Here is a 17,881-nt window from a genome sequence, read left to right as displayed (position 1 = left end):
GTGATTTGGGTGTTCATGGTGTTCATGATTTGGGTGTTCAATGCAATTCACATAAGAATAGAGCGACCTACCATGAACACCCAAATCACGGAACTAATATATATATATATATATATATGTCGTACCTAGTAGCCAGAACTCACTTCTCAGCCTACTATGCAAGGCCCGATTTGCCTAATAAGCCAAGTTTTCATGAATTAATTGTTTTTCGACTACCTAACCTACCTAACCTAACCTAACCTAACATTTTCGGCTACCTAACCTAACCTAACCTATAAAGATAGGTTAGGTTAGGTTAGGTAGGGTTGGTTAGGTTCGGTCATATATCTACGTTAATTTTAACTCCAATAAAAAAAATTGACCTCATACATAATGAAATCGGCAGCTTTATCATTTCATAAGAAAACAATTAGAGAAAATATATTAATTCAGGAAAACTTGGCTTATTAGGCAAATCGGGCCTTGCATAGTAGGCTGAGAAGTGAGTTCTGGCTACTAGGTACGACATATATATATATATATATATATATATATATATATATATATATATATATATATATATATATATATATATATATATATATATATATATATATATATATATATGTCGTACCTAGTAGCCAGAACGCACTTCTCAGCCTACTAAGCAAGGCCCGATTTGCCTAATAAGCCAAGTTTTCATGAATTAATTGTTTTTCGACTACCTAACCTACCTAACCTACCCTAACCTAACTTTTTCGGCTACCTAACCTAACCTAACCTATAAAGATAGGTTAGGTTAGGTTAGGTAGGATTGGTTAGGTTCGGTCATATATCTACGTTAATTTTAACTCCAATAAAAAAAAAATTAACCTCATACGTAATGATATGGGTAGCTTTATCATTTCATAAGAAAAAAATTGGAGAAAATATATTAATTCAGGAAAACTTGGCTTATTAGGCAAATCGGGCCTTGCATAGTAGGCAGAGTACGACGTTCTGGCTACTAGGTACAATATATATATATATATATATATATATATATATATATATATATATATATATATATATATATATATATATATATATATATATATATATATATGTACGTATATGTACACATGTGTATGTATATGTATGTGTATAAAGTACATATGGAAGCTGATCCGAATTGCATTTCACCTTTGTTAAATGCACATTAATGACTCTTCGAACACTTTATGTAGGGCATACGTAAATCTGTGCATCTATGTATTTACGTATATAGGTTAGCTTAGCATTTTAAAAGCACCACAATCACCTTCTGTGGTTGATTGTTCAATAAACTCCTGAACTATATGTTTAACACATCTCTAACCCTGTCCATGGAGGACAGAAGAAAATGTATATATGCTGGTTAGCATTGGTAATGTGTGGCCACGTCTGTGGTAGAAAATAATAATAATAATAATAATAAAAAAACGGACGCCGCCCTGACGTCGCCCGGACGTACAGACGGCGTCCGTCCCCCTGTGGCTTGGTGCCGGACCTGTGAGGTCTGGGTGAGGTCCCTGGGACTCTGAGAGGGACCTGTTGCTGGGTGAGGTCCCTGGAACTCTGAGAGGGACCTGTTGCTGGGTGAGGTATGCTAGGTGAGGCTGGGCCAAGCCACCGTGGCTGGAGGAGGGTGGTGCCCCGGCCGCCGGGGACCCTCCACCACAGGTGTGGGGGCGGGCCCTACAAGGAAGAACATCACCATACAGGGCCTCGGGGGCCAGGTAAAGCTTTTGTAGCCCCGTGACCACTCACAGTCACTCCCGTCGTCAGGTGACTGTGACACCTCGTGTGGTCACTCACATCTGCTGAGTGGGTGGGTGGTGTACTCACCTAATTGTGCTTGCGGGGGTTGAGCTCTGGCTCTTTGGTCCCGTCTCTCAACCGTCAATCAACTGATGCACAGATTCCTGAGCCTATTGGGCTCTGTCATATCTACACTTGAAACTGTGTATGGAGTCAGCCTCCACCACATCACTGCCTAATTCATTTCATTTACTAACTACCCTGACACTGAAAAAGTTCTTTCTAATGTCTCTGTGGCTCATTTGGGTACTCAGCTTCCACCTGTGTCCCCTTGTGAGTGTACCACCCGTGTTAAATAATCCATCCTTGTCCACCCTGTCAATTCCCCTGAGAATTTTGTATGTGGTAATCATGTCTCCCCCTAGCTCTTCTGTCTTCCAGCGACGTGAGGTGCAGTTCACGTAGTCTATCCTCATATCTCATGCCTCTAAGCTCTGGGACTAGCCTAGTGGCATACCTCTGAACTTTTTCCAGCTTCGTCTTGTGCTTGACAAGGTACGGGCTCCATGCTGGGGCTGCATACTCCAGGATTGGCCTTACGTATGTGGTGTACAAGGTTCTGAAGGATTCCTTACACAGGTTTCTGAAAGCAGTTCTGATGTTAGCCAGCCTCGCATAGGCCGCTGATGTTATTCTTTTGATGTGGGCTTCAGGAGACAGGTTTGGTGTGATATCAACTCCCAGATCTTTTTCTCTGTCCGTTTCGTGAAGGACTTCATCTCCCATTCGGTATCCAGTGACTGGTCTTCTAGTTTCTCCTCCTAGTTTCATTACCTTACATTTACTTGGGTTAAACTTTAGTAGGTATTTGTCGGACCATTCCTTCAGTTTGTCTAGGTCATCTTGTAGCCTCATACTATCCTCCTCTTTCCTGATTCTCCTTTTGCATCATCAGCAAACATCGAGAGGAACGAATCTATACCCTCTGGGAGATCATTTACGTATATCAGAAACAGTATAGGTCCAAGGACTGATCCCTGTGGGACTCCACTGGTGACTCCCCGCCACTCCGAGACCTCACCCCTCACGGCGACTCGCTGTCTTCTGTTGCTTAGGTACTCTCTTATCCAGTGGAGTACCTTCCCTTTCACTCCTGCCTGCATCTCCAGTTTGTGCACTTGTCTCTTATGTGGTACTATGTTAAAAGCTTTCTGGCAGTCCAGAAATATGCAGTCTGCCCAGCCCTCTCTCTCTTTCCTGATTTTTGTTGCCTGGTCATAGAACTCAATTAATCCTGTTAGGCATGATTTGCCATCCCTGAACCCATGTTGGTGTTGTGTTACAAAGTTCTTTTGCTCCAGATGTTCCACTAGCTTTTTTCGCACAATCTTTTCCATCATCTTGCATGGAATGCAAGTAAGGGACACTGGCCTGTAGTTCAGTGCCTCCTGCCTATCACCCTTCTTGTATATTGGGACTACATTGGCCGTCTTCCAAATTTTTGGCAGTTCACCTGTTACCAGTGACTTGTTGTACACCATGGAGAGTGGCAGGCACAGTGCTTCTGCTCCTTCCTTTAGAAGAAAGGTGTGTGGGTGTGTGAGTGTGTGTATTCACCTAGTTGTGCTTGCGGGGGTTGAGATCGCTCTTTCGGCCTGCCTCTCAACTGTCAATCAACTGTTACTAACAACTATTATTTTCCACACCACACACACACAGAGGAAGCAGCCCGTGGCAGCTGACTAATTCCCAGGTACCTATTTACTGCTAGGTAACAGGGGCCATTAGGGTGAAAGAAACTCTGCCCATTGTTTTTCGCCGGCGCCCGGGATCGAACCCGGGACCACAGGATCACGCGCCCAGCGTGCTGTCCGCTCAGCCCCCGGCCCCCAAGTGAGTGTGTGTGTGTGTGTAGCAGGATGCTTGACCGCAGGATAAAGTGATATACACGGGGTTGACAGCCTCAATAAACACAGACGTTGTGGAAGCCACCTCCATCACCAACTTTACGGCCTGGCTCAACAAAATAGAACTCGCCCATACAGAATTATATATTTATAACCTCCCGAGAACAACCAGCGAGGGTATTAGGCGGGCTATATATAGGACTAGAACTTGTTCATGGTACACACTCGTCCAGCACCGCTCTTGTGCCAGGTAATTCCACTACGGGCTCACCATAGCCCGTGCTACTTGGAACTTGTTCCGAGTAGCTGAATCTATAACAACAACAACAACGTTCATGGTAGGTAGGTGGTGATGAGTAAGTGGTGATGGGTAGGTGGTGATGGGTAGGTGGTGATGGGTAGGTGGTGATGAGTAAGTGGTGATGGGTAGGTGGTGATGGGTAGGTGGTGATGGGTAGGTGGTGACGGGTAGGTGGTGATGGGTAGGTGGTGATGAGTAAGTGGTGATGGGTAAGTGGTGACGGGTAGGTGGTGATGGGTAAGCCTGTACACCCCGCGGCTCCCCACTGACCTGAACTATCCGGTCCCCAGCACGGGCGCCTCGGCCCAGCACGGGCGCCTCGGCCCAGCACGGGCGCCTCGGCCCAGCACGGGCGCCTCGGCCCAGCACGGGCGCCACGGCCCAGCACGGGCGCCTCGGCCCAGCACGGGCGCCTCGGCCCAGCACGGGCGCCTCGGCCCAGCACGGGCGCCTCGGCCCAGCACGGGCGCCTCGGCCCAGCACGGGCGCCTCGGCCCAGCACGTCGTAGACAATGCTCAAGTGTTCAGGTTAATTTTGGGTGTATGTGTTGCATGTCGTGTACACGTGCATGTCGTGTACACGTGCTGGTGTTGGTTGGGTGTTGTGTGACACACTTCACCTTATGTGTTGTCTCACGTGTCCCTGAGGGGTGTGGCTCTACACCCACCACAGTACCTGAGGGGTGTGGCTCTACACCCACCATAGTACCTGAGGGGTGTGGCTCTACACCCACCACAGTACCTGAGGGTGTGGCTCTACACCCACCACAGTACCTGAGGGTGTGGCTCTACACCCACCACAGTACCTGAGGGTGTGGCTCTACACCCACCACAGTACCTGAGGGTGTGGCTCTACACCTGCCACAGTACCTGAGGGTGTGGCTCTACACCTGCCACAGTACCTGAGGGTGTGGCTCTACACCCACCACAGTACCTGAGGGTGTGGCTCTACACCCACCACAGTACCTGAGGGTGTGGCTCTACACCCACCACAGTACCTGAGGGGTGTGGCTCTACACCCACCACAGTACCTGAGGGTGGGGCTCTACACCCACCACAGTACCTGAGGGTGTGGCTCTACACCCACCACAGTACCTGAGGGTGTGGCTCTACACCTGCCACAGTACCTGAGGGTGTGGCTCTACACCCACCACAGTACCTGAGGGTGTGGCTCTACACCCACCACAGTACCTGAGGGTGTGGCTCTACACCCACCACAGTACCTGAGGGTGTGGCTCTACACCCACCACAGTACCTGAGGGTGTGGCTCTACACCCACCACAGTACCTGAGGGTGTGGCTCTACACCCACCACAGTACCTGAGGGTGTGGCTCTACACCCACCACAGTACCTGAGGGTGTGGCTCTACACCCACCACAGTACCTGAGGGGTGTGGCTCTACACCCACCACAGTACCTGAGGGTGTGGCTCTACACCCACCACAGTACCTGAGGGTGTGGCTCTACACGCACCACAGTACCTGAGGGTGTGGCTCTACACCCACCACAGTACCTGAGGGTGTGGCTCTACACCCACCACAGTACCTGAGGGGTGTGGCTCTACACCCACCACAGTACCTGAGGGTGTGGCTCTACACCCACCACAGTACCTGAGGGTGTGGCTCTACACCCACCACAGTACCTGAGGGGTGTGGCTCTACACCCACCACAGTACCTGAGGGTGTGGCTCTACACCCACCACAGTACCTGAGGGTGTGGCTCTACACCCACCACAGTACCTGAGGGTGTGGCTCTACACCCACCACAGTACCTGAGGGTGTGGCTCTACACCCACCACAGTACCTGAGGGTGTGGCTCTACACCCACCACAGTACCTGAGGGTGTGGCTCTACACCCACCACAGTACCTGAGGGGTGTGGCTCTACACCCACCACAGTACCTGAGGGTGTGGCTCTACACCCACCACAGTACCTGAGGGGTGTGGCTCTACACCCACCACAGTACCTGAGGGTGTGGCTCTACTCCCACCACAGTACCTGAGGGGTGTGGCTCTACACCCACCACAGTACCTGAGGGGTGTGGCTCTACACCCACCACAGTACCTGAGGGTGTGGCTCTACACCCACCACAGTACCTGAGGGTGTGGCTCTACACCCACCACAGTACCTGAGGGTGTGGCTCTACACCCACCACAGTACCTGAGGGTGTGGCTCTACACCCACCACAGTACCTGAGGGTGTGGCTCTACACCCACCACAGTACCTGAGGGTGTGGCTCTACACCCACCACAGTACCTGAGGGTGTGGCTCTACACCCACCACAGTACCTGAGGGTGTGGCTCTACACCCACCACAGTACCTGAGGGTGTGGCTCTACACCCACCACAGTACCTGAGGGTGTGGCTCTACACCCACCACAGTACCTGAGGGTGTGGCTCTACACCCACTACAGTACCTGAGGGTGTGGCTCTACACCCACCACAGTACCTGAGGGTGTGGCTCTACACCCACCACAGTACCTGAGGGCGTGGCTCTACACCCACCACAGTACCTGAGGGTGTGGCTCTACACCCACCACAGTACCTGAGGGCGTGGCTCTACACCCACCACAGTACCTGAGGGGGTGGCTCTACACCCACCACAGTACCTGAGGGCGTGGCTCTACACCCACCACAGTACCTGAGGGTGTGGCTCTACACCCACCACAGTACCTGAGGGCGTGGCTCTACACCCACCACAGTACCTGAGGGTGTGGCTCTACACCCACCACAGTACCTGAGGGCGTGGCTCTACACCCACCACAGTACCTGAGGGTGTGGCTCTACACCCACCACAGTACCTGAGGGTGTGGCTCTACACCCACCACAGTACCTGAGGGGTGTGGCTCTACACCCACCACAGTACCTGAGGGGTGTTGCTCTACACCCACCACAGTACCTGAGGGTGTGGCTCTACACCCACCACAGTACCTGAGGGTGTGGCTCTACACCCACCACAGTACCTGAGGGGTGTGGCTCTACACCCACCACAGTACCTGAGGGTGTGGCTCTACACCCACCACAGTACCTGAGGGGTGTGGCTCTACACCCACCACAGTACCTGAGGGGTGTGGCTCTACACCCACCACAGTACCTGAGGGGTGTGGCTCTACACCCACCACAGTACCTGAGGGGTGTGGCTCTACACCCACCACAGTACCTGAGGGGTGTGGCTCTACACCCACCACAGTACCTGAGGGTGTGGCTCTACACCCACCACAGTACCTGAGGGTGTGGCTCTACACCCACCACAGTACCTGAGGGTGTGGCTCTACACCCACCACAGTACCTGAGGGTGTGGCTCTACACCCACCACAGTACCTGAGGGTGTGGCTCTACACCCACCACAGTACCTGAGGGGTGTGGCTCTACACCCACCACAGTACCTGAGGGTGTGGCTCTACACCCACCACAGTACCTGAGGGGTGTGGCTCTACACCCACCACAGTACCTGAGGGTGTGGCTCTACACCCACCACAGTACCTGAGGGGTGTGGCTCTACACCCACCACAGTACCTGAGGGTGTGGCTCTACACCCACCACAGTACCTGAGGGTGTGGCTCTACACCCACCACAGTACCTGAGGGGAAGGTTACACATGCTAATCTGGCGCTTAATTAGTTCACTAATACCTTATTGGGCAGCACGATGATAAGGTAGCCTTGGTGATGGCTGAAGGCGCCCCTCCTCGTAGCCTGCACCTGGTAGCCTGCACCTGGTAGCCTGCACCAGGTAGCCTGTACCTGGTAGCCTGCACCAGGTAGCCTGCACCAGGTAGCCTGCACCAGGTAGCCTGTACCTGGTAGCCTGTACCTGGTAGCCTGTACCTGGTAGCCTGTACCTGGTAGCCTGCACCTGGTTGCCTGCACCAGGTAGCCTGCACCTGGTAGCCTGCAGCAGGTAGCCTGCAGCAGGTAGCCTGCACCAGGTAGCCTGCAGCAGGTAGCCTGCACCAGGTAGCCTGCAGCAGGTAGCCTGCACCAGGTAGCCTGCAGCAGGTAGCCTGCACCTGGTAGCCTGCAGCAGGTAGCCTGCACCTGGTAGCCTGCAGCAGGTAGCCTGCACCTGGTAGCCTGCTCCAGGTAGCCTGCACCAGGTAGCCTGCACCTGGTAGCCTGCACCAGGTAGCCTGCTTCTGGTAGCCTGCAGCAGGTAGCCTGCACCTGGTAGCCTGCACCAGGTAGCCTGCACCAGGTAGCCTGCACCTGGTAGCCTGCACCAGGTAGCCTGCACCAGGTAGCCTGCACCTGGTAGCCTGCACCAGGTAGCCGGCACCAGGTAGCCTGCACCTGGTAGCCGGCACCAGGTAGCCTGCACCTGGTAGCCTGCACCAGGTAGCCTGCACCTGGTAGCCTGCACCAGGTAGCCTGCACCTGGTAGCCTGCACCAGGTAGCCTGCACCAGGTAGCCTGCACCTGGTAGCCTGCACCAGGTAGCCTGCACCAGGTAGCCTGCACCTGGTAGCCTGCACCAGGTAGCCGGCACCAGGTAGCCTGCACCAGGTAGCCTGCACCTGGTAGCCTGCACCAGGTAGCCTGCACCAGGTAGCCTGCACCTGGTAGCCTGCACCAGGTAGCCTGCACCAGGTAGCCTGCACCAGGTAGCCTGCACCAGGTAGCCTGCACCAGGTAGCCTGCACCTGGTAGCCTGCACCAGGTAGCCTGCACCAGGTAGCCTGCACCAGGTAGCCTGCACCAGGTAGCCTGCACCAGGTAGCCTGCACCTGGTAGCCTGCACCAGGTAGCCTGCACCTGGTAGCCTGCACCTGGTAGCCTGCACCTGGTAGCCTGCACCTGGTAGCCTGCACCTGGTAGCCTGCACCAGGTAGCCTGCACCAGGTAGCCTGCACCAGGTAGCCTGCACCTGGTAGCCTGCACCAGGTAGCCTGCACCTGGTAGCCTGCACCTGGTAGCCTGCACGCCTGGAACACCACCCGCCAATCTGTTAGCAAGTAAGGACACAATTACTGCTGGGTGAACAGGGGCGAGATGTTAAGGGTGGGGCTCCCTGGTCAGGACTCGAACGCGGATCAAATCGCTCTTCGGGGCACGGAGCCAATGTGTTTTCTCCAGTTGGTGTAGAACCCATTCACTGGACCACTGGACTCGCTACTGGCACTGTTCACACCCTGACCTCTCCAGGCTCCAGGGGATACAATTAATGAATATTACAAGTGGCTACTAGAATTTAACTCCAGCAAGTGCAAACTAATGAAGCTGGGAGTTAGGGACAGGTGTCCGGACACATGGGGGAGCAAATTCCCCCATGAACTCGACTTAATATGACTATGGGGGTTGGTATAATGCCGAAGCTGTCACCGGTAATCAACACCCAAACCTAAAATCATCAATTACATATGCAACCCGTTCTCAGGGTTGTGAAATCTGTAAAAAATGCAAATGTTTGGGCTAACTGGAAACGTCCAAACCCAACCAACCTACCTAACCCAGCGAGACTTATTGATAGATAACGTCGATATTACTGGGTTAAGTTTTAAATTGCCCCCCCCCCTTCTCCGATTTCTTGAAGGGTTGGTCTATTCCGATGAAAAATCGATGTATTATGTGTGTGAGGACAGGCTGTTACAACATGAAAGCTGCCTCCATGACTCTGAATTGGAAGTTATTGAGGTCCACCACGTATGTCAGACCAGTTCTCGTGAAACACAAGAGTAACCTTGAGAATGTACCGAAGTAGGCCATCTGACAAGTGCCAGAACTGAGAGAAATGATTTATAAAGGAAAAGTAAAAGAACTAAGCCTCCCGTCGATGGAAGAGAGGAGAAACAGGAGAACATGATCACCACATATAAAATATTCAGTGATATAAGCATGCAGAAACGGACAGGCACATTAACACTGGTTGTACAGGAACACGGGGACACTGGTGGAAGTTTAGTTCCCGAGTGAGCCACAGAGACAATAGAAAATAATTGTTGAAGTTTGAAAATAGTGAACCAATGGAATGTTCTCAGAGGTGAAGTCGTGGAGGCAGACTCCAAACACTTCTTTACATCTACACATTCGACAGAGCCCAACAGACATACAAAGTTATTCACAAGTCGAGTTAGGGGGGTTGAGAGGCGGGACCAAAGGGCTGTAGCTCAACCCCGGCAAGCACAACCAGGTGATTATACTCTGGCTTCCAGGACAAGCCTCCTGGCTTGTCTTACCCCCGCCCCCCCCCGTAGCTTGCCGGCTAATGACTTGCACTGTGGGAAGACATTGACAGTCGCGCCACCACGGTGCTGTGGGGGTCCACGCCTGCCCCAGCACGGTGCTGTGGGGGTCCACGCCTGCCCCAGCACGGCGGCTCCAGCGCCTCCCTCTCTAGTGAATATTTGTGCCGGCAGCATCGCCCTGTTAGCTCTTGGACTAACCGTCAGTGTGTGTGTGTGTGTGTGTGTGTGTGTGTGTGTGTGTGTGTGTGTGTGTGTGTGTGTGTGTGTGTGTGTGTGTGTGTGTGTGTGTGTGTGTGGTGGGGGTGGGGGATATGGCGGATATGGACCAGTTTCAACCCGGCAATCCCGCATGTGTCGCTTGCTGGATTGAAAATCTAGTTTCAATCCGCCTAGTGTCGCTAATTACACCACGACGGGTCGTACAAACCTACCGGTATACTTAAACCTAAGCCTTGGTTATGTTCCCCGTACGCCCCTGACTGAGCCCCCAGGTGGGTGTGGCCCCGGGACGACGAGCTGGGCCGCTTGGGCAGTTTTCCAGCCACTCTGACCTGGTGTGAATGATAGCATAAATCATATATTGTTTGATGACTAGGTAACTCTCTGTGAGGCTGCTGGCTCAGTCAGGTACCTACCGAGGAGTGTGTGTGTGTGTGTGTGTGTGTGTGTGTGTGTGTGTGTGTGTGTGTGTGTGTGTGTGTGTGTGTGTGTGTGTGTGTGTGTGTGTGTTTACTAGTTGTGATTTTGCGGGTGTTGAGCTTTGCTCTTTCGGCCCGCCTCTCAACTGTCAATCAACTGTTTACTAACTACTTTTTTTTTTTTTTTTTTTTCCCACACCACACACACACACACCCCAGGAAGCAGCCCGTGACAGCTGACTAACTCCCAGGTACCTATTTACTGCTAGGTAACAGGGGCACTTAGGGTGAAAGAAACTTTGCCCATTTGTTTCTGCCTCGTGCGGGAATCGAACCCGCGCCACAGAATTACGAGTCCTGCGCGCTATCCACCAGGCTACGAGGCCCCCGAGGTGTGTGTGTGTGTGTGTGTGTGTGTGTGTGTGTGTGTGTGTGTGTGTGTGTGTGTGTGTGTGAGAGAGAGAGAGAGAGAGAGGGTGAGAGAGAGAGACAGAGACATAGGAAACGAAACATGAAGAAGTCCTGACGGCTGAGTGGACAGAGCTCGAGGGTTCGTAGGCCTAACGGCCCGGAATCGAACCCCTGCTGAGGCGAAAACAAACGGGCAGAGTTTCTTTCACCCCGGATGCCCGTGTTCACCAAGCAGTAAATAGGTACCTGGGAGTTAGACAGCTGCCGCGGGCTGCTTCCTGGGGGGGATGATGTGTGTGTGTGTGTGGAAATTAGGCATTAAGGACCTGCCCGAAACACTACTCATGCTCGTGGCTGTAAACGAATACAAGAACGCTTGTATTTATAAATAAAATAAATTAGTCCAAAAGTCTACCCCCGTTTGCGAATGATGAACAATTAGATTGTAGTGAAAGAAGTCCTGGAGGCACTACCATAAAGGTCACCAACTACCAGGATACTGAACCAGGCACAGCCAGAGGTACAAAAAGCCAGACCGGCCCCCGCCATAGTCTGGTACAGGTCAAACCGGCAACCGCCACGGTGTTAAGCCCCGACGTACCCATTATTTTAGTACCCCACCCGGGACAAAAACTCGTTTTCTACGCATCTGTCGCAAACAGCTTTACGCCCAACCCGTCCTCTTAAAAATAACGTCACTTTTGGCTCGTATGCGCGATATGGCTAAATTTGGACGTAATTTGAAATGAAATCGACTCACAAAAGTGACGTTCTGTTCCGTTTTCTATTTGAGTCGTCCGGCGTACGCGCAGAGGTTATAAGAGGACACTTTAAATTATCGTTTTTCATAACGTTATGAAACCTTATAAGAATTTCCTGCCCACCTAACCTATCAGAGGACCCTTAACTTACTGTTGTTGAAAAAAAAATCCCAAATTTATTTTCATTTTTTTTTCATTTTCAAATTACGTCCAAATTCGGCTATACGGGCAAACGGCCAAACGCGACGTTCTTTTTAAGAGGACAGGTTTACGCCAGCTGCTAGGAACACGGTATAGCAGCTTCTATAGCTCCTCCTAGCTTTGAGGCTGGGCTTCTATAGCCCCTCCTAGCTGTGAGGCTTCTATAGTCCCTCCTAGCTGTGAGGCTGGGCTTCTATAGCCCCTCCTAGCTGTGAGGCTTCTATAGTCCCTCATAGCTGTGGGGCTTCTATAGTCCCTCCTAGCTGTGAGGCTGGGCTTCTATAGTCCCTCCTAGCTGTGAGGCTGGGCTTCTATAGTCCCTCCTAGCTGTGAGGCTGGGCTTCTATAGTCCCTCCTAGCTGTGAGGCTGGGCTTCTATAGTCCCTCCTAGCTGTGAGGCTCAGCTTCTATAGTCCCTCCAAGCTGTGAGGCTTAGCTTCTATAGTCCCTCCTAGCTGCGAGGCTGGGCTTCTATAGCCCCTCCTAGCTGTGAGGCTCAGCTTCTATAGTCCCTTCTAGCTGTGAGGCTGGGCTTCTATAGTCCCTCCTAGCTGTGAGGCTGGGCTTCTATAGTCCCTCCTAGCTGTGAGGCTGGGCTTCTATAGCCCCTCCTAGCTGAGAGGCTCAGCTTCTATAGTCCCTCCTAGCTGTGAGGCTGGGCTTCTATAGTCCCTCCTAGCTGTGAGGTTTCTATAGTCCCTCCTAGCTGTGAGGCTCAGCTTCTATAGTCCCTCCTAGCTGTGAGGCTCAGCTTCTATAGTCCCTCCTAGCTGTGAGGCTCAGCTTCTATAGTCCCTCATAGCTGTGAGGCTCAGCTTCTATAGCCCCTCCTAGCTGTGAGGCTGGGCTTCTATAGTCCCTCCTAGCTGTGAGGCTGGGCTTCTATAGTCCCTCCTAGCTGTGAGGCTGGGCTTCTATAGCCCCTCCTAGCTGTGAGGCTGGGCTTCTATAGTCCCTCCTAGCTGTGAGGCTGGGCTTCTATAGTCCCTCCTAGCTGTGAGGCTCAGCTTCTATAGTCCCTCCTAGCTGTGAGGCTGGGCTTCTATAGTCTCTCCTAGCTGTGAGGCTCAGCTTCTATAGTCCCTCCTAGCTGTGAGGTTTCTATAGTCCCTCCTAGCTGTGAGGCTCAGCTTCTATAGTCCCTCCTAGCTGTGAGGCTCAGCTTCTATAGTCCCTCCTAGCTGTGAGGCTCAGCTTCTATAGTCCCTCATAGCTGTGAGGCTCAGATTCTATAGCCCCTCCTAGCTGTGAGGCTTCTATAGTCCCTTCAACTAGGAGGCTTCTATAGTCCCTCCTGGCTGTGAGGCTCAGCTTCTATAGCCCCTCCTAGCTGTGAGGCTTCTATAGTCCCTTCAACTAGGAGGCTTCTATAGTACCTCCTGGCTGTGAGGCTTGTATAGTCCCTCCTAGCTGTCAGGCTTCTATAGTCCCTCCTAGCTGTGAGGCTCAGCTTCTATAGCCCCTCCTAGCTGTGAGGCTCAGCTTCTATAGCCCCTCCTAGCTGTGAGGCTAGGCTTCTATAGCCCCTCCTAGCTGTGAGGCTAGGCTTCTATAGCCCCTCCTAGCTGTGAGGCTGGGCTTCTATAACCCCTCCTAGCTGTGAGGCTCAGCTTCTATAGCCCCTCCTAGTTGTGAGGCTCAGCTTCTAGAGTCCCTCCTAGCTGTGAGGCTCAGCTTCTATAGTCCCTCCTAGCTGTGAGGCTAGGCTTCTATAGTCCCTCCTAGCTGTGAGGCTGGGCTTCTGTAGCCCCTCCTAGCTGTGAGGCTAGGCTTCTATAGCCCCTCCTAGCTGTGAGGCTAGGCTTCTACAGCCCCTCCTAGCTGTGAGGCTGGGCTTCTATAGCCCCTCCTAGCTGTGAGGCTCAGCTTCTATAGCCCCTCCTAGCTGTGAGGCTCAGCTTCTATACCCCCTCCTAGCTGTGAGGCTCAGCTTCTATAGCCCCTCCCAGCTGTGAGGCTCAGCTTCTATAGTCCCTCCTAGCTGTGAGGCTCAGCTTCTATAGTCCCTCCTAGCTGTGAGGCTGGGCTTCTATAGCCCCTCCTAGCTGTGAGGCTCAGCTTCTATAGTCCCTCCTAGCTGTGAGGCTCAGCTTCTATAGTCCCTCCTAGCTGTGAGGCTGGGCTTCTATAGTCCCTCCTAGCTGTGAGGCTCAGCTTCTATAGTCCCTCCTAGCTGTGAGGCTCAGCTTCTATAGTCCCTCCTAGCTGTGAGGCTGGGCTTCTATAGTCCCTCCTAGCTGTGAGGCTCAGCTTCTATAGTCCCTCCTAGCTGTGAGGCTGGGCTTCTATAGTCCCTCCTAGCTGTGAGGCTGGGCTTCTATTGTCCCTCCTAGCTGTGAGGCTGGGCTTCTATAGCCCCTCCTAGCTGTGAGGCTTCTATAGTCCCTCCTAGCTGTGAGGCTTCTATAGCCCCTCCTAGCTGTGAGGCTTCTATAGCCCCTCCTAGCTGTGAGGCTTCTATAGCCCCTCCTAGCTGTAAGGCTTGGCTTCTATAGTCCCTCCTAGCTGTGAGGCTGGGCTTCTATAGTCCCTCCTAGCTGTGAGGCTTCTATAGCCCCTCCTAGCTGTGAGGCTGGGCTTCTATAGTCCCTCCTAGCTGTGAGGCTTCTATAGTCCCTCCTAGCTGTGAGGCTTCTATAGCCCCTCCTAGCTGTGAGGCTTCTATAGCCCCTCCTAGCTGTGAGGCTTCTATAGCCCCTCCTAGCTGTAAGGCTTGGCTTCTATAGTCCCTCCTAGCTGTGAGGCTGGGCTTCTATAGTCCCTCCTAGCTGTGAGGCTTCTATAGCCCCTCCTAGCTGTGAGGCTGGGCTTCTATAGTCCCTCCTAGCTGTGAGGCTTCTATAGTCCCTCCTAGCTGTGAGGCTGGGCTTCTATAGTCCCTCCTAGCTGTGAGGCTCAGCTTCTATAGTCCCTCCTAGCTGTGAGGCTGGGCTTCTATAGTCCCTCCTAGCTGTGAGGCTCAGCTTCTATAGCCCCTCCTAGCTGTGAGGCTGGGCTTCTATAGTCCCTCCTAGCTGTGAGGCTTCTATAGTCCCTCCTAGCTGTGAGGCTGGGCTTCTATAGTCCCTCCTAGCTGTGAGGCTGGGCTTCTATAGTCCCTCCTAGCTGTGAGGCTGGGCTTCTATAGTCCCTCCTAGCTGTGAGGCTGGGCTTCTATAGTCCCTCCTAGCTGTGAGGCTGGGCTTCTATAGTCCCTCCTAGCTGTGAGGCTGGGCTTCTATAGTCCCTCCTAGCTGTGAGGCTTCTATGGTCCCTCCTAGCTGTGAGGCTGGGCTTCTATAGTCCCTCCTAGCTGTGAGGCTGGGCTTCTATAGCCCCTCCTGGCTGTGAGGCTCAGCTTCTATAGTCCCTCCTGGCTGTGAGGCTTCTATAGCCCCTCCTAGCTGTGAGGCTTAGCTTCTATAGCCCCTCCTAGCTGTGAGGCTGGGCTTCTATTGTCCCTCCTAGCTGTGAGGCTCAGCTTCTATAGTCCCTCCTAGCTGTGAGGCTGGGCTTCTATAGTCCCTCCTAGCTTTGAGGCTCAGCTTTTATAGCCCCACCTAGCTGTAAGGCTGGGCTTCTATAGCCCCTCCTAGCTGTGAGGCTCAGCTTCTATAGTCCCTCCTAGCTGTGAGGCTCAGCTTCTATAGTCCCTCCTGGCTGTGAGGCTGGGCTTCTATAGCCCCTCCTAGCTGTGAGGCTGGGCTTCTATAGTCCCTCCTGGCTGTGAGGCTGGGCTTCTATAGTCCCTCCTAGCTGTGAGGCTGGGCTTCCATAGTCCCTCCTGGCTGTGAGGCTCAGCTTCTATAGCCCCTCCTAGCTGTGAGGCTGGGCTTCTATTGTCCCTCCTAGCTGTGAGGCTGGGCTTCTATAGTCCCTCCTAGCTGTGAGGCTCAGCTTCTATAGTCCCTCCTGGCTGTGAGGCTCAGCTTCTATAGTCCCTCCTAGCTGTGAGGCTCAGCTTCTATAGTCCCTCCTGGCTGTGAGGCTCAGCTTCTATAGTCCCTCCTAGCTGTGAGGCTGGGCTTCTATAGTCCCTCCTAGCTGTGAGGCTGGGCTTCTATAGTCCCTCCTAGCTGTGAGGCTCAGCTTCTATAGCCCCTCCTAGCTGTGAGGCTGAGCGTCTCTAGTCCCTCCTGGCTATAGGCCACCGTCACCCATCCTGTGAGTGGCCACACCGCAATAGGTGTGGAGATCTAAGGAGACATACACAGGATTAAGAGGTTAATTCTCTGGTCACTCACAGATGACTGTCACTGGTCACTCACAGATGACTGTCACTGGTCACTCACAGATGACTGTCACTGTCTGGTCACTCACAGATGACTGTCACTGTCTGGTCACTTATAGATGACTGTCACTGTCTGGTCACTCACAGATGACTGTCACTGTCTAGTCAGCCTGGTCACTAACTGGGCTCTGAGTGGTCTCTATCTAGGCACTAACTGGTAACTCACTGATAACTGTCAGTGACTCGTCACTGACTGATCACTAACTTGTCACCGACTGATCACTAAGTTGTCACCGACTGATCACTAAGTTGTCACTGACTGATCACTAAGTTGTCACTGACTGATCACTAAGTTGTCACTGACTGATCACTAAGTTGTCACTCACTGATCACTAAGTTGTCACTGACTGATCATTAAGTTGTCACCGACTGATCACTAAGTAATCACTTAGCTTCTACTGACTGATCACTAAGTTGTCACCGGCTGATCACTAAGTTGTCATTGACTGATCACTAGTAATCACTTAGTTGTCACCGACTGATCACTAAGTAATCACTTAGTTGTCACCGACTGATCACTAAGTAATCACTAAGTTGTCGCAGACTGACTAATAGGATAGGAATTGCCAACTTAATAAATGAAAATAGTTTTATTATGAAAAGATACATCATGTGATATCTTGACAAGTCTTAATGCTGCTTGACTAGTCGTAGTTCTGCTTGACAAGTCGTAGTTCTGCTTGACAAGTCGTAGTTCTCCTTGACTAGTCGTAGTTCTGCTTGACTAGTCGTAGTTCTCCTTGACAAGTCATAGTTCTCCTTGACTAGTCGTAGTTCTCCTTGACAAGTCGTAGTTCTCCTTCACTAGTCGTAATTCTGCTTGACAAGTCGTAGTTCTCCTTGACTAGTCGTAGTTCTCCTTGACAAGTCGTAGTTCTGCTTGACAAGTCGTAGTTCTCCTTGACTAGTCGTAGTTCTCCTTGACTAGTCGTAGTTCTCCTTGACTAGTCGTAGTTCTGCTTGACTAGTCGTAGTTCTCCTTGACAAGTCGTAGTTCTGCTTGACAAGTCGTAGTTCTCCTTGACTAGTCGTAGTTCTCCTTGACTAGTCGTAGTTCTCCTTGACTAGTCGTAGTTCTGCTTGACTAGTCGTAGTTCTCCTTGACAAGTCGTAGTTCTCCTTGACTAGTCGTAGTTCTGCTTGACTAGTCGTAGTTCTCCTTGACAAGTCGTAGTTCTGCTTGACTAGTCGTAGTTCTGCTTGACTAGTCGTAGTTCTCCTTGACTAGTCGTAGTTCTCCTTGACAAGTCGTAGTTCTGCTTGACTAGTCGTAGTTCTGCTTGACTAGTCGTAGTTCTGCTTGACAAGTCGTAGTTCTCCTTGACTAGTCGTAGTTCTGCTTGACTAGTCGTAGTTCTCCTTGACTAGTCGTAATTCTGCTTGACAAGTCGTAGTTCTCCTTGACTAGTCGTAGTTCTCCTTGACTAGTCGTAGTTCTCCTTGACTAGTCGTAATT

At 52.0% G+C, this 17,881-nt stretch overlaps 1 protein-coding gene across 1 annotated transcript in view; it reads right to left on the bottom strand.

Moving 5' to 3' along the window:
• LOC123758499 (ABC transporter G family member 6) overlaps window positions 1–17,881 on the bottom strand; it is a 75,336-nt gene that overhangs the window by 47,775 nt on the left and 9,680 nt on the right. The window lies entirely within an intron of this gene.

This window comes from Procambarus clarkii, chromosome 11 (genome assembly GCF_040958095.1).
Source record: "Procambarus clarkii isolate CNS0578487 chromosome 11, FALCON_Pclarkii_2.0, whole genome shotgun sequence".
NCBI classification, from domain to species: domain Eukaryota; kingdom Metazoa; phylum Arthropoda; class Malacostraca; order Decapoda; family Cambaridae; genus Procambarus; species Procambarus clarkii.
This window is presented reverse-complemented; position numbering and strand designations above follow the sequence as displayed.